The sequence below is a fragment of the Capra hircus genome, chromosome 2, assembly GCF_001704415.2.
Source record: "Capra hircus breed San Clemente chromosome 2, ASM170441v1, whole genome shotgun sequence".
In the NCBI taxonomy this organism is placed as follows: Eukaryota; Metazoa; Chordata; class Mammalia; order Artiodactyla; family Bovidae; genus Capra; species Capra hircus.
The window spans coordinates 83879156-83893949 of NC_030809.1; the positions used below are offsets into that span (position 1 = coordinate 83879156).

Below are 14794 nucleotides of genomic sequence, written 5' to 3' on the forward strand. Positions count from 1 at the left end.
GTGAGTATGGGTAATGGCTAAAATCTAGCCCTAAATCCCCAGTGAAATCAGTCCAACAAAACACCTATAATTCATAAAACCTGGGGCTTATATATTACTTGGCATTGTTCATAAGTAGAGACTTCCTCTGTAAAAAAGATTTTAAAAACCACATTCTCATGAGACAGCAAGAATGGGAGAAATAAGGATAATAAGCATAGATAACACAAATGCCTTGGTTTTAAAATCAACACTCAAAGACAATCTACCACAATCCCTATGACCTCAAAAGAAAATTCAAAGAATAAGTCTCCTTTGTTTATGTCATCTCAGCTTCAATTCCATCAGCAGTTATCTCCTTTAAAACAAATATTTCTAGGGCCCTTACACGATAGGAAGTCCTTTTTCTCAGGCCCATTTTTATTTGGTTATCTTTTTAGGTGCACTAAAGATTGAGTTTACAATAAGCTGAACAGACAGCGTACAAAAGGCTTTTAGAACTATACCATATGGTCCAGGGAAGGGAACAATCTGGACGATCCCCATTTCAATCTGCAAGCTTGTCCACCTCTATAACACATTATACCACTGTAATAAAATATTAAGATGGAAACGTAAAAGCGAAAATAGTCTATCTTTAGCATTACCAGGCAACCACACTTCTGAAAATTTACTGATAAACTTAGTAAACATTTAATTTATATTCTGAAATTTAGGTATGCAACACCAGGCATATAAACCTAGGCGACTATTCACTAGAAACAATATTTCAGCAGGGATATGTGTGAGTATTCAACTTATGCTTCAGAAATTTGGAAGGAAAAAAAAAAACACTTTTACAGGGGGTATATTGGCAGGGGCTGATGTAACAGATGACACATTCTTGGAAATCAAATAAAAGCAATAGGGAAATACCCATTGTTGCCTGGTGAAGGCCTAATCACATGGACACAGCTGGAACCAATGTAGATCATTCATTAATAAAATTGTATTGTAGTAGCCACTTTTTGATGCATTTCAATTGCTGCTGTAGCCAAATCTCTGAATTTCTTTGTTCCATGTTAGCAAGATTGCTTGAATGGGAAATATGAGAAGATTCAGAACGGGGAGAGGAGGGGAACAAACCTGTTCTCATGCTAAAAATGACACAACTAGCTCAAAAAGCTAAATGTCACTTTACCTTGCAATCTACTTATACTATCAGCAGCTTAAAATATGCAGCGTAAACCTGAAATGGGGAATTCATATGGTACCATGGATAAAAAGTGAGCAGTGTGAGATGCCACAGAAAACATATGAAAGACTTGTGAAAGTATTTTACAGAATGATGATATAAGATGTTGGGAGAGGGAATTAAAATGTATCAAATACTAAGGGGAGAATCAGACAACTGAATTAATATAAACTCTTTCATGGAACACTCCCTATTGACTTTTACACTGAAGTATGTCCTATATGCTTAAAGGAAAATAATTCATATTTTTGACCACATAAACTTAGAAATCACTGTTTGTCATCACATGTTACCAATATTGATATCAAACAGCCCCTTTCCAGGAGTTAGATTTAAAATCTGTACTGAAATTCAAATGAAATAAAATATTGGCTCTAATTATAAATGTGGTATGTACTATAATAAAGTTACGGTTAAAATAATAAATTTGGTATTTATCCAATTTTGCTGGCATCCATTAATACATTTATTTTTCTATGTTTCTACAAATATAATGACTAAGCTTCTATATCATAATTTCTGCAAACTGTATATCAAATCATAAAGATATAGCAGCCTTGATATGAAGCCTGATCTAAACAAAACTGCAGAATTTATTACTTGCAAAAATAAAAACTCAGTAACATTTATCAAAAGCACTGCTCAAACATTATAGGTTTTAGATATATTTCTATTATGCCTCTGTGTATAATTAGAATAAACAAATAAATAGCACAATTTTCATGTTGCAGTTTCCAATTCATCAAAAGATATATTCCTACCACAAAACAGATAAAGGGCTTAACTGCAAATAAAAATTATACCAATGGAGAAAATGTATTTAAAGTCAATGAATAGTATTCAATACAAAATTAACATTCAACATAAGTGAACACACAGGAAGAAAGAGTTTTTGTCTGTATTATCTTTAACCTCCAATTCTAATATTATCAAACCTTGACACAAAGGACTCAAGACAGTCATGCACTTAACTGGACCAAGAGAAAAAAAACAGTTTCACTGGCATTCCTTCTCAAAAGCTTCATGTTCCTTTGTCTTAAAATGTTGACCTAAATATGTAATGAATATAACTTAACATGCACCTCACCCAGATTCACTTGAGCTACTCTACAGAAAAAGCCACTTACATACAAGTTTAAAAAAAAGACAGCATTGGGGCAGACTTGAGAATCATAGCATTTAATACATGTGCATTATATGTACAAATCAATTTGAGTATTTGTTTGTTTTGTTATAGTAATGAGCCAATATGTTGCTGAACCTGTCTTGAGAATGAGAAAAAATAACAGGTGAGTTTATTTAATGCATACTTCTGATAGACCGGTTTTACAAATCCTTTAATTATTTTAAACCATGTTCTAAACTTTAAAAAAATCTCTGGAAAAAAAAAACCTTTAGATTGCACATGTTTATCTTAATGTATCCATAATAGATATATTTTCCAGCACGTATAAAAATGTTTCACATTAATCATTTTAACACAAACCACTGTTTACTTTCTTTTTAGTCATATTTGTCATATCCTTACAAATCTATCTAAGTTTTTACTCCCAAAGGAATTTTCTCATTGCCAGAAATCATTGACAATTTTAAAAAATAAAGGTCAATCAAAATATCAATCTCCTCCTAAGAAAACACATTTGGCCTATTTCACTATTCTTATTCTGAATGTATTTTAAAAAAAACACTAATTTTTAAAATAGATCACTTGAAAGTGAATCATTTGTTTTGCTTAATACAACAAAAAACATTTACATTTTGAGGAACATTCTAGAAAATTTCATTGAATGGTTGTTCATAGTGAAAATCTAGTTTCCTCTTCAAATCATTACTTAAAAATCATAATGTTACATTCTCACATCACTTGTAATAGTAGGTTACTAACTAAATTTAGAAAAAATTGGAAACTTAAAAACACTTTAGTATTTTACCTTGCATTTTGACTTCAGAAGAAAAAAGTTTTAATGCACATCCTTGTATTTAATAGAAGCTCACTTGCTTACCTAACTACATTTGTCAAACATTCCAAAAAATGAGTATTCTATCTATAAAAGATATGAACTGACTCTGAATTTTAGACAAAAATAGAAAACAATAGCAAGTTTTTCGGTCTCAACAAGAGACAGCCTGGCATAAAAATCTATATAATATAAGCAAATATTACTCAAGAGTTTCAATTCAAATAAAAAGTTGTGAAGCAAGACAAGATTCCTACCAATCAAAAATACTATGTCAACATGACCCAAGTGAGCAATATTCAGAAGGGTTTTGTGAAAAGTGAGGCAAAAATGCGACTGCAAGGAAATCTCTAGAAGAGCTGCAAAAGGCAAACTGAGCGCAACCTTCTATAAGGAACAATGCTGTCAAGTAAACATGGAAGTTGTGAGCAGAATCTGTCTATTTTTTTTAAGTTGGTTTTTCTTTTTTTTCATGATGGTGTTCTAAGTGAAGAAAGAGGGAAAACAAATGGTATAAGGAGGAAAAACTAAGGCCTGCTTGCCTGCCTTCAGTGATGCTGGGAGGGCACACCCTCTGCCTTATGAAAACCACCGCCAGAACCAAGCTACACAAAACATTTTGGCTGCCAGCCTAGAACAGTGCCAGGCTGTTTTTTATTTTTGCGCTAGACTCCCTCAATTGAGACAGTGTGGGATTGTCACTTTGATGCACATAGAGAACAAAGAATAATATAGGACAGAGGGGGGTAATTTTTTTGCCCCTTTAAAGTCAGGTTAGCATTTTGTTTCCTTTGACAGGTCTTGAAAAGACCCAAGAAACAAAAGTTATGCTGAAGAATGGATCAATTGCCTGAAGAAATTAGCGTGAGTACAATATTGTCAACAGTTTAAAAGCCATGTGAGAGATTAACATTTTAAGAAATCAGACTTAAAAGGGGTCCAAGTCATACATTTACCTGTTTAAGAGGCCACAGACCAAGAAGTACATGATTGATACATCATCACATAATCTTATTTAAAATCTGATGGTATGAAGGAAGCCCATAAAATCTGACCAAGAGAAAGAATGAATATAAGTTAAAAATTTTAGGTCACTTTTCAGAGGCAACTGTGTCAGCTGCTATTGTGACCTTGAGTTCTCCAAAATTAAATAATCTGGCTAAAAGATTATGACATTAGAATCTGAATACTTTATGCCTTTATAGGGAAAGAGGTGATAAATGATCAAAAATGTTTAAAGGATTAAACCACAAATCATCTACAAAGTTGCCACAGACACAAACAGGAAAACCGTCTTTTCTATCCTATTCAATTCTGTACTAGAAGCAAAGCTAACACAAATGAGAAAGCTAAGTGTGTGCTGCTGCAAGCTTGAACTAAATCTACTACCTAAATCTGGAGACCGAAAATACCAATAAGCCATTAGCTCCTAGAGGTATGACCTTTTTCTCTCTAATGCACAAGATAAGTAGAGGTACAGGTCCATTTCCTACAAACCAAATGAAAAGAAAGAATGAACTATGACAAGCCCAGATCCATGCTGGCATATTTTACACTAAGCTCAGCATCATCTAGAAGTAGTATGCTTCTCACTGCCAATCAAGGGGGGAAAGAAGTTGTGAAACTAATACAGCATTGATGAATAGCACCAAAGGTCTATGCGTCCCTTCCTCCTGCACATTTCCACTGAATCAGCTGTTAAAAGAAGACCAACGGCTGTTACAGAAATAGCAAGAACTAAAGCACTTGCCTCAGATGTTACTCGTGGAGGCATGGAGCATTTACCACCTGAGCCTATCTAATTTCTGACAGAATGATCCCCTGCCCGGTTTTGTTCATGGCCACAGATTCTGATAGCAAGTCACAGTCAGTGTTGGGAAAGGCAACGGGGGAGGGAGGATGTGAAGAAGAAACTGAGAACAGTGGTCAAACTTCAAACAATATACATGCTTCTCTTATGTAAATCAGTGCCCATGCACAATACCTTGGGACAACAAAACCTGTGACCAAGGTTCCAGGTACAATGATTTGCTCTGGGTGCCAAGGGTAAGTATGCCATATAACCAAAAAAAAAAAAAAAGCAGGATTTTGCTCCTCACTGTTCTCCTTTTGCATTTCCTTTCTTTCCTCTAAGATACACTGCTGATGCTATTACCACATGGGACACTGATAGTCATAGGCAAAGCATTCATGTATTGCCAAAGTGGTCCAGAGAGTGCTGTCTGGCTGGCTTTATTTCAGCAAGGAATATGAGGCAAAATCAGGAAGCAAAAAGAATGAAAGGTATAGAAGTCAGGCGATAGCCTGTGTTTTCTGTTTATTAGTGATGCAGATGAAATGGGCAGAAATCTGGAAAAACCAGCCAAGTTGACTGAATTACAAAGAAAGATTAAGGAATTAAATGTGTATAACTTGGCTGACAACCAAGGAACAATATGAGAGTTGTCCACAACTCTCCAAAGTATATACATAAAAAGAAGAGCAAGGGATTTTTACCTACTATACAAGTGTGAATATATGAAATAATGATGAGATAAAATAAAACTTAAGAAAGGATATTCTTCTTTCTTCCTAGAAATATGTATCATCTTACTGACCCACACTGCAGGCAAGAGTAGATAATAGGAAATGACCACATACTACCAGGAGACTTCATTGGTGGAGAAATAAAAATGAAATCCCGTTTGCTTACCTGATGATCCAGATACAGTGATGTCTCTCTTTACATTTGTCTAACCTGGCTAATGCAGAGATACCTGTGAAATCACAAAAGACATAGTAAAGTTGGTATCTTCAAACTAAATCCAATCTGAATTCTGAATCCTTACCTGGACAAGAGTTTACTTGAATGATCTAGTAGTCTGATTCTTGGACAACCCAAGATAGAAGAACCTCTAAGAATAAAAATATTCTGAGACTTAATTAATAAGAGCTTTTTTTCAGTCTTTCCAAGGATTTCCCAAATTAATTATAACAACAACAACAAAAAAGTAATTAAAGCTCCTTAACCTTGGTACATGGACAGCCTTCAGGAGTCTATGTACTCCTGAATGAGATAAGCAAAATGTGTGGGTTTATGTAAATGTATTTCTCTCTAGGGAAAAGGTCAATAGTTCATGAGATTTGCAGAAAGGTCTATAATCCAAAAAACTGTCAAGAACCTCTGCTGAGTATAGTCTAAAATCTCAAAGGCAGGTTGGAATTCACATGGATAATCAGTCCAGGTTTGAGGGTTTCACCCCAGGGAAATGGTGGAGGTGCACAGACACTTGTAGATCTGGGGTAAACACCTTAAGAACACTCCTTTCTGGAAGAGCATAACATCAAGTTTAAACTGTTACTTTACTCACAAGGACCCATGTTCTCTATCTGCCATGCACAGTGAAGACAACGATATCACCATACACCCAAGGGTGGATATTCTGACTTGCATCTTCTGTTTATATTAAAATCAGAATCCTTAGGTATATAGACACTGACAAGGTCAGAAATAACACAGCAAATCATCCCAAAAGAATCCTACATGACAAGCAAAAAAGAGGAGCTACCCAACAGTTTACCTAGCACAAAAATCACAGGAGGAGCCAAACACATCTCTTAAAAGAATTGTTCAAAACAGTAATCAGAGTCACAATAACCTACACCAGGAAAAACAAACAAACAAACAGGTCAGAGAACCTTCCATACATCAACTATGAACAAGATGGGAAAGCATTCACAGCCAAGACAGGATCCGGAGCTGAGGTCTCACCAAAACAATGACAATAATGAACAAACCCCGAGAAGACATGTATCAAGGGAAGAGGGAAAAAAAACTCAAAACTGGCTTATTTCAGGGACTTCCCTGGTGGTCCTGTGGTTAAGACAGCATTTCCACTGCAGCAGGTGCGGGTCCGGTCCCTGGTCAGGGAACTAAGAGCCCACAGGCTGCAAGACCAATAAATAAATAATATGTGAAAGTCACTAAAAAATTTATTTTAAAGATGGCTTATTTCAAATAACAATTATGTGATATAGTCTCTCAAAAAAAAAAAAAAGTGTGTTTAACCATGTGTAAAACAGATAACTAGTGAGAAGCTGCTCTATAACACAGAGAGCTGAGTCCGGCACTCAGTGACGACCTACGGGGTGGGAGGGAGGCGCAGGTGGAACAAGATACATGTATACTCATGGTTGATTTGAGCCACAACACAACACTGTAAATCAATTATCCTCCAATTAAAAGTTTAAAAAATAAAATTTTTAAGCAGTGTGTTTAGACATTCACCTCCTGAGCATCTCTCAGCATGGCTCCATCCGGTGCTGGGAATTCATCAGTGAAAAGACAAGCACAGCTTGCCCTGCTGGAGCTTAATTTTGGAGCAGAGAGGAAGGATGATGGGAGACAGATCTATCAGCAATACCATTTCAATGTGTGACACATGATATAAAGCAAAATGATGTGACGGAGACATATGAAAACAGCCTGCATCTATCTAGTACATCACAGAGATGTTCACTCCAGTTCTCAAAGTTAGTCAGGGACTTTGAGAACTAAGGCAGGGAAGGGACTGTGAGGACAGCTAATCAGACCTCTTCACTTCAGAGATGAGGTCAGGAGAGCTGTTCAGGAAGACAAAGAATCACAACTTCATTATCTCCAAACATCAAAATCCACACTAGACTAGCTAGGATTTCATGATACACGTTCAGTCTTTAGAGAGAGAATTGAGAACAGGTTCTGAACAGCACTCCTGAAAACCTGGCTGACGACAGAGTACTTCATACCCTTCATATTTAATAAGGAACCACCATCGAGTCAAATCCTTCAGAAGGATTCACAAAGACAGTAACACTGGTTGTGTGCTTAGTGGCTCAGTAGTGTCCAACTCTCTGCAATTCCATGAACTGTTGCCCTCCAGGCTCCTCTGTCCATGGAATTTTCCAGGCAACAATACTGGAGTGGGTTGCCATTTCCTACTCCAGGTGATCTTCCCAACCGAGGGATCGAACCCATGTCTCTTGCATCTCCTGGACTGGCAGGCGGATTCTTTACCACTGAGCCACCTGGAAAGTCCAACACTGGTTACATGTGTATAAAGAATATGAGTGTTGGGCCTAACCTTTGAAATCATACTTTTTCAATTTGAACCCAGTAATGCGAAAGTCACTCAGTCGTATCCAACCCTTTGTGACCCCACAGACTGTAGCCCAACAGGCAACTCCGTCCATGGGATTTTCCAGGCAAGAATACTGGAGTGGGTTGCCATTTCCTTCTCCAGAGGATATTCCTGAACCTGGGACTGACCCTGGGTCTCCTGCATTATAGACAGATACTTTACCGTCCGAGCCACCAGGCAAGCCTGAACCCAGTAAACACAGTGATAATTCAAAAGTTGTAAAAATAATCTTGAAGTTCAAAAACAAAAATCAATAAAACAATACTGAGTAGGAAAAGGTATGGAAATCTATTTATATGTAAAGACATGCATAGAGTGATCCCGACTGGTGGAGGACCTAGGACTTTAGCCTCAGTGAAGGATGCTAGCATTCCACCTGCACACACTCTCATCACCCCTGCCCTCTGTACCTCACTCTCCACCAGCGGAGATAGACAACAAACATTTTTACACAGAAGCCCTTTCAATTGGTAGATAATGCTGTTCAAATAGTCTATCTCTGAGAACCTAGTTGCCTAAAAACATCTAAAAAGACAGACACACTTTAAAAAAAAGTAGGAAGGATTCTATAAGCTATCAACAGAGAAATATATTTTGTAAGTTTTTTTTTAAGTTGTTTGAGAAAAAAACATGTCAGAGATTTCAAAAGATCAGTGATGCAAAGTTTCCCCAAAGCTAGAAATCTATTTACACTATTTGCTTAACCTACAGCATCCAATCTAAGAAGATAATCCAGAGTCCTTTTCTCTTGACTGTGAACAGATTCTATGACATCTGTGATCTCGCTGACCAGAAGTGATGCTGGAGACTTGACTAGGCAGCAGAGTGACCTGTTCCTTCCACCTTGGTCAAGAGAGAGTCTTCCACCCAAAGTTGTAAAGCTGTCAGTGATGTAGTAAACCCTTTCCCTTAAACTTCTAACAAGTCAGAACTTTTCACAAAATTTACTCCCCAAAAAGGCTTATTCACACGAATTTGCTTTGTGTTGCCATCATTCAGTGTCTTCATTTTTTATTTAGTGGTATTTTTGGCCAAATGAAATGAAAATACAGTTTTTCTCAATCTGTCTCAGCTCTACTCTTCATGTTCTGGGACCCAATTCTTGCAATCCTTTAACAACTATTTATTTCACACCAAACTAGATATCTCCCTAAAGCTTACCAATCTAGCCTCCAGGCATATTTCTTAAATAAAAGCTGTAGATCTTTGTAAACCTAAAATTTGCATACTAAAGGAACAAATCAACTATCAAAAGACCTAGTAGTATATAGCAGTTGCTCACCTCTAAGCAGAGTTTTAGAATTCATTTCAATTTATTATTTTTTTAAAGAAACAGCTATTGCCTTTTTCCCTTTGCAAAATACTGTTTAATAGCCTAGTTAAGTTAGAGGTGAGAGTGTGAAGCAAGTGTTTTAAATTGGTAAATTCTAAATAAAAGTACATCAGTCAAAAGTTTTAATAAGACTCAGCAGGACAGAGAACTGACAGACTGTAAGGTATCAAAAAGGAGTGATAGACAATGATAACCTTCATCACTTGTATAGGGGTTTACAATTTCATTGCTTCAAGGTTAATAAAATTGTGTGGTATTTTGCCCATTCTTATCAAGTAATGGATGCCTTGGTTTGTATACATTTATCAACCGAACCAAGTTAACAGAAGAAATGACTGAAATGTTACCAATTAATCTGCTGCATTTTTTAATGTACTCCTGGGTACCAGCTATCATAATCTGTTCTAATCAATAACTGGGTACCCTAAAATAAAAACATAAGGTTTCCAACAGCATCTCATAAAGAGCAAATTTAGAATTCTAAAAGTCCAGTAGGTTCCTAAAGTGATATTTTTAATTAGATACATTCCTTTATTTACCTTGTACTTCAAGTCAACTGTTGTTAACATCATTCCTTCCACCAAATAGTAACGAAAAATACAGATTGATGAATGTATTCAAGACATAGGGAGCGTGTAACTGGATGGAGAAACCCAAGCAACAGACACAAATAATAAGAAGTATTAAAGTAATAAGAGGATTATAGGCTGGAGCAATTGTTTTCAATCATCACAGGACAAAACAATACACTACTGTGGCCTTGCCTCACCAAGCACCCAGAATGTGTTCAAGGCTCTGCTTGGTACCCAGGTCTAATGAAAATCTGCAGAATCTATGCCGGCTGCACAACGGCATCACCTGGAGGCCTTAAAACAAAACAAACAAAAAGGTAATACTTAAACCACATGATCAGAGATTTTGGTTTCATCAATAATTTTTAGAAGGTCCCAGGTGATTTTTACACATGCAGCTATGGTTAAGAAATACTGCTAAGGGGCATTGGGTCTCAAAGTACAGTCCCTGGACCTGCAGTGGGAGCAACAGCAGCATCAGTTGAGAACATATTAGAAATGCAAATACCCAGGCCCCAACCCAGACTTACTGAACCAGGAAATCTGGGTAGGACCAGCAGTCTGTATTTTCATGAGCCCTTCAGGAAACTCTGAGATACATTAATGCTTGAAAAACACAGCTACAGAGTAAGAAGAATCTGGGTTTCAATCAACTCTCCACAATTTACTTACTGAATGACCACTGGTCAGCTCTCTAAACCTCACTTTCCTCATCTGCAAAATAATACACTCAGCTAAGATCTGTAAGCGCTTCCCGGTGGCTCAGCGGCAGAGAACCCACCTGCCAATGCCGGAGTCATGGGAATCGCAGCTTCCGTCCCTCGTGGGGAAGATGCCCTGGAAAAGGAAGTGGCCACCCACCCCAGGACTCTTGCCTGGGAAATCCCATGAGAGGAACCTGGAGGGCTACAGTCCATGGGGTTACAAAGAGTCAGACATGACCGAGCGACTGACCACACACCTATTACGTGCCAGAGAACGCACTAACAAGCACTTTATTAATTAATTTAACACAACAAGCTACCAGGTAGATATTACTATCATTTATACCCATTGAACATTACAAAGCAAGGAAGCAGAATCAGAATTTGAACTCAGGATTTTCAAATTCAAAAATCCTTGCTCTTTCCCTATTTCACAAAATATGCTGACATGCTCTTTCTCCTTCCTCCCTTCCTCCCTTTCTTCTTCCTCCCTCCCCACTCCTGTCTTCTCTTTTTCCCTCTCGCCTATTAGTCTCTGTCTATTTGTCTTTCTCACATTCTCTGGAAATTTATTTTCCTACTCCAAAGCTAGAGATTAACTAGTGTGACTACTGCTATAAGTCACAAAGAAAAAGATTAATATTTTAAAAATTTAAAAGTCACAGTAATAAAGTTACTAGATGTAGATACACACTTAGCAAAATACAGAAACACATATAATTTAGTTCTAAACTGGTGAGTCAAAAACAGAAGAAACTCAGTTCATGAGACTGGAGCTCAGAGACCAAAGCGTGACATCAGGAGGAAGTCCGACTTATCTTGAAACAGGATGAAAAGTCTGTCCAGAACTGGGGGAGAAACAAAGGGTTAGAAAGAAGTAGAAAACAAAGCTAAATTCCATGGGTCCTCACTTAGAGTAAGAAAAATTTCACTTCAGTATAGTAAAGATACAAAATCTTTTTTCACAGAATATTTTTGACACACTGATAGTAAAAACGTAAAGTCAAATCACAGATACTTATTCGTGGAAAAAAGTATACATAAAAAAAGGCATTTCTATTGCAAAAAATATTCCATATGCTCCACCCTTTACTATAGTGTTTCCATGGGCTATTTTTATGCACTGCACAGTATTTTTAGTCATTCACTGATCCAATCAACAATGACTGATCTCTTTGAGTAAGGCATCAAAGATAAAAAGATAAATAAGATACTGACTCAGGGCACATGGAGCATTTATATTAGAAACAGACTACAAATGTTATATGCAATATTTACATGAAGTTATTAGGAATTCCAAAGGTCAATTCTTAGGAACGACTTCTGTGAAATTTCTGAAAGTCAATGTAGTGTAAACTAGCCAAGCATTCTGCATCTAACATACTCAAGTACTTTGTCTATGGTAGCATCACAGACATCATTTCACAAGTGGAGTCTCCCCAGGACCATCCATGCTGAGGCTGACTTACAGCTAAGAAACGCAGGCAAATGTAAAATCTAGAGTTGAGCCTTCTCATTCATCATTCATTTCACTTTTCTTGAAGAACTAAAGAAGAAACTCTTCTCAGAAGCCCACTGGAAGATTCTACCTATGTATTAACGCAGGAAGATGTGAGGCACAATGGGCTGACTGAATTCACTAGCATCTCTGTCAATGATAGTCCAGGGCTGTATAACATCTTCTTTAATTTTACTCTAATCTGACAACTCCACAATGCACATTTGTCTCTAAGAACCAGTTTAGAAAGCATGTATTAATATATCCACCATACTATGCTTAAATGATGAGGCGCTATAGTTATTTTTTTCTTAGAATAAATCTGAACCAAATTTGATAGGATATTAGAAATTACAGCATTTTTCAAGCTACACATATTTAAGAATCATCTTTAGTAACATTATTTATTAATAACTTATACAAACACAATGTATTCCCTGGTGGCTCAGCTGGTGAAGAACCTGCCTGCCAGTGGAGAGGCAACTGATGTGGGTTCAATCCCTGGGTCAGAAAGATCTCCTGAAGGAGGAAATGGTGACCCACTCCAGCATTCTTTTCTGGAGAATTCCATGGACAGAGGAGCCTGGTGGGCTACAGACGGTGGGGTTACAAAGAGTCGGATATGACTGAGAACCCACACACAAACACAAACACAATAATCAAAGAACTGAACCCCAGAGTTAAAAACTACCAGCAAACCACCAGTTTTTATCCCACCTAGTATCTAGGATACATATACTGTTAAAATTAAAAACAGTGGTATATAAAAACTTTCCAGTACTCTGAGTAACAAATTTCTTTGGCCCCAATATATCCAAGTCATATTTTACTACAGTAGTTTACTAAAATTCAATCCCCTACCATCTCATTCCTTAGCAATATAAACTGCATATAACAATGTAGTAGGGTTAAAAGGTTGGTATATGAGAGTAGTTCAATCTTGATAAAAGTGGTTGGGATAAAATCATCTTTTAAAATATTCAGATGATGCCATCGAGATAGCCACATGCACTTGGATCTATACGCCTTAAAAAACTTTAGATTTACTGAAGCTATACCTGCTGTCAAGAAACAAAAAAGTGATGAAAGTTGATCAAACGCCACTTTGCCTCCAGGATCGTGTTAATGCTTTCCACTAATGCCATCCTAAAAGTTAACAGTCAATGTAATCCAAAGGTTTCTCTTTATTTCTATATTTAAATCATCACAGGTTTGATCAAGCATGCAAATCCCTCTGGGCTCAGGGTTGCCATCAAAATGTCTTATAGAAACATTAAAAATTGAATGGGCATAAACAACTCCAACAGTGCGAAGCTCATGACAGCATCACTGTGATCTTTGTGTTTCATGTGCACCAACACTGGGGAAGTTTGCAAGGGAATCTGAGCAGCTAATTACTAGCTTTTGCTTGAGGGCAGGTGTGCTGATCTCTACAGGTGTCTCGGCCGCTGCGCTCTGTCTACTGCATTGCCTCTTGAAGACGTTCACTGTAACGACTTGCTGAAGCCCTGCAAAACATCTGAAAGAATACTAAACTGTTGGGTATTCAGGAAGAAACATGTTGTGACTCCTTCTTTAAGATACCACTAAAGAGAAAGAGCAGTTGGAGAGGCTTTACATGGTTTGTGAAAGAATAGTATAAGGCAGTACAAAAAGTAAACATAAAATTGTATCTATCAATCACACACATTAAATGAGGATACCAACGTTGTCTCAGTAAGTACAGAGGGTTTTTCAAAGAAAATACCATTATTTTTTAAACAGGATATAAAAAAGCAAAAACTAAATAAATAATAAACTTATGTTGGCCCAACTTTTTTCATTCATGCAAGAGAATGGCCAGTGCTGGGTATGCAATTTTCGAAGGATCAAAAAAAAAAAAGAGAGAGAGAGAAGTTATCCACTACAAGAAATTAGAAAACAAAATAGTCATCTGCTGACTGGGGAGGCACATATACCATTCACAAATGATGCTACATACAAGACTCATATTCCTTAAGATCTTTGTCATAATATTTCATAAGAAATAATAATGAAAAGATACACAAAGCAGAGACAAGTATCTCCTGCCCTGCTACTTGCTAACTGCATAATCTTGAACAAGAAACTTAAACCTTTCTGGGTTTCAATTTCCTCATGTAATAATAAACTAAACCCAACTCTTCAGGGGGTGCTTTTAAATAAGACAGTGTCTCTTAATATTTGAGCCTGAGCTTGACTTACAGTAAGGGCTTAATAAATTATAATTAGCATCATAACTTCTAAACACATTAGTCTCTTGTTCTTAGCAGAGCACTAACCAATAGAAAGCATCTTGGAAAGTAAAGACTTACCAGTAGTATGCTATTCAAAAATTT

General features: G+C 36.9%; 1 protein-coding gene across 4 annotated transcripts in view; it reads right to left on the reverse strand.

Annotated features, from left to right (window-relative positions):
- Nucleotides 1–14794, reverse strand: part of GTDC1 (glycosyltransferase like domain containing 1) — a 445574-nt gene that overhangs the window by 354841 nt on the left and 75939 nt on the right. For 3 of the 4 annotated variants that reach the window (XM_018062499.1, XM_018062522.1, XM_018062508.1), the window contains exon 2: nt 5864–5927. The gene's annotated coding sequence lies outside the window, so the exon portion shown is untranslated. Of the gene's footprint in view, nt 1–5863; nt 5928–7438; nt 8078–14794 lie in introns of those variants that run through there. The other variant, XM_018062503.1, reaches the window with a different exon arrangement.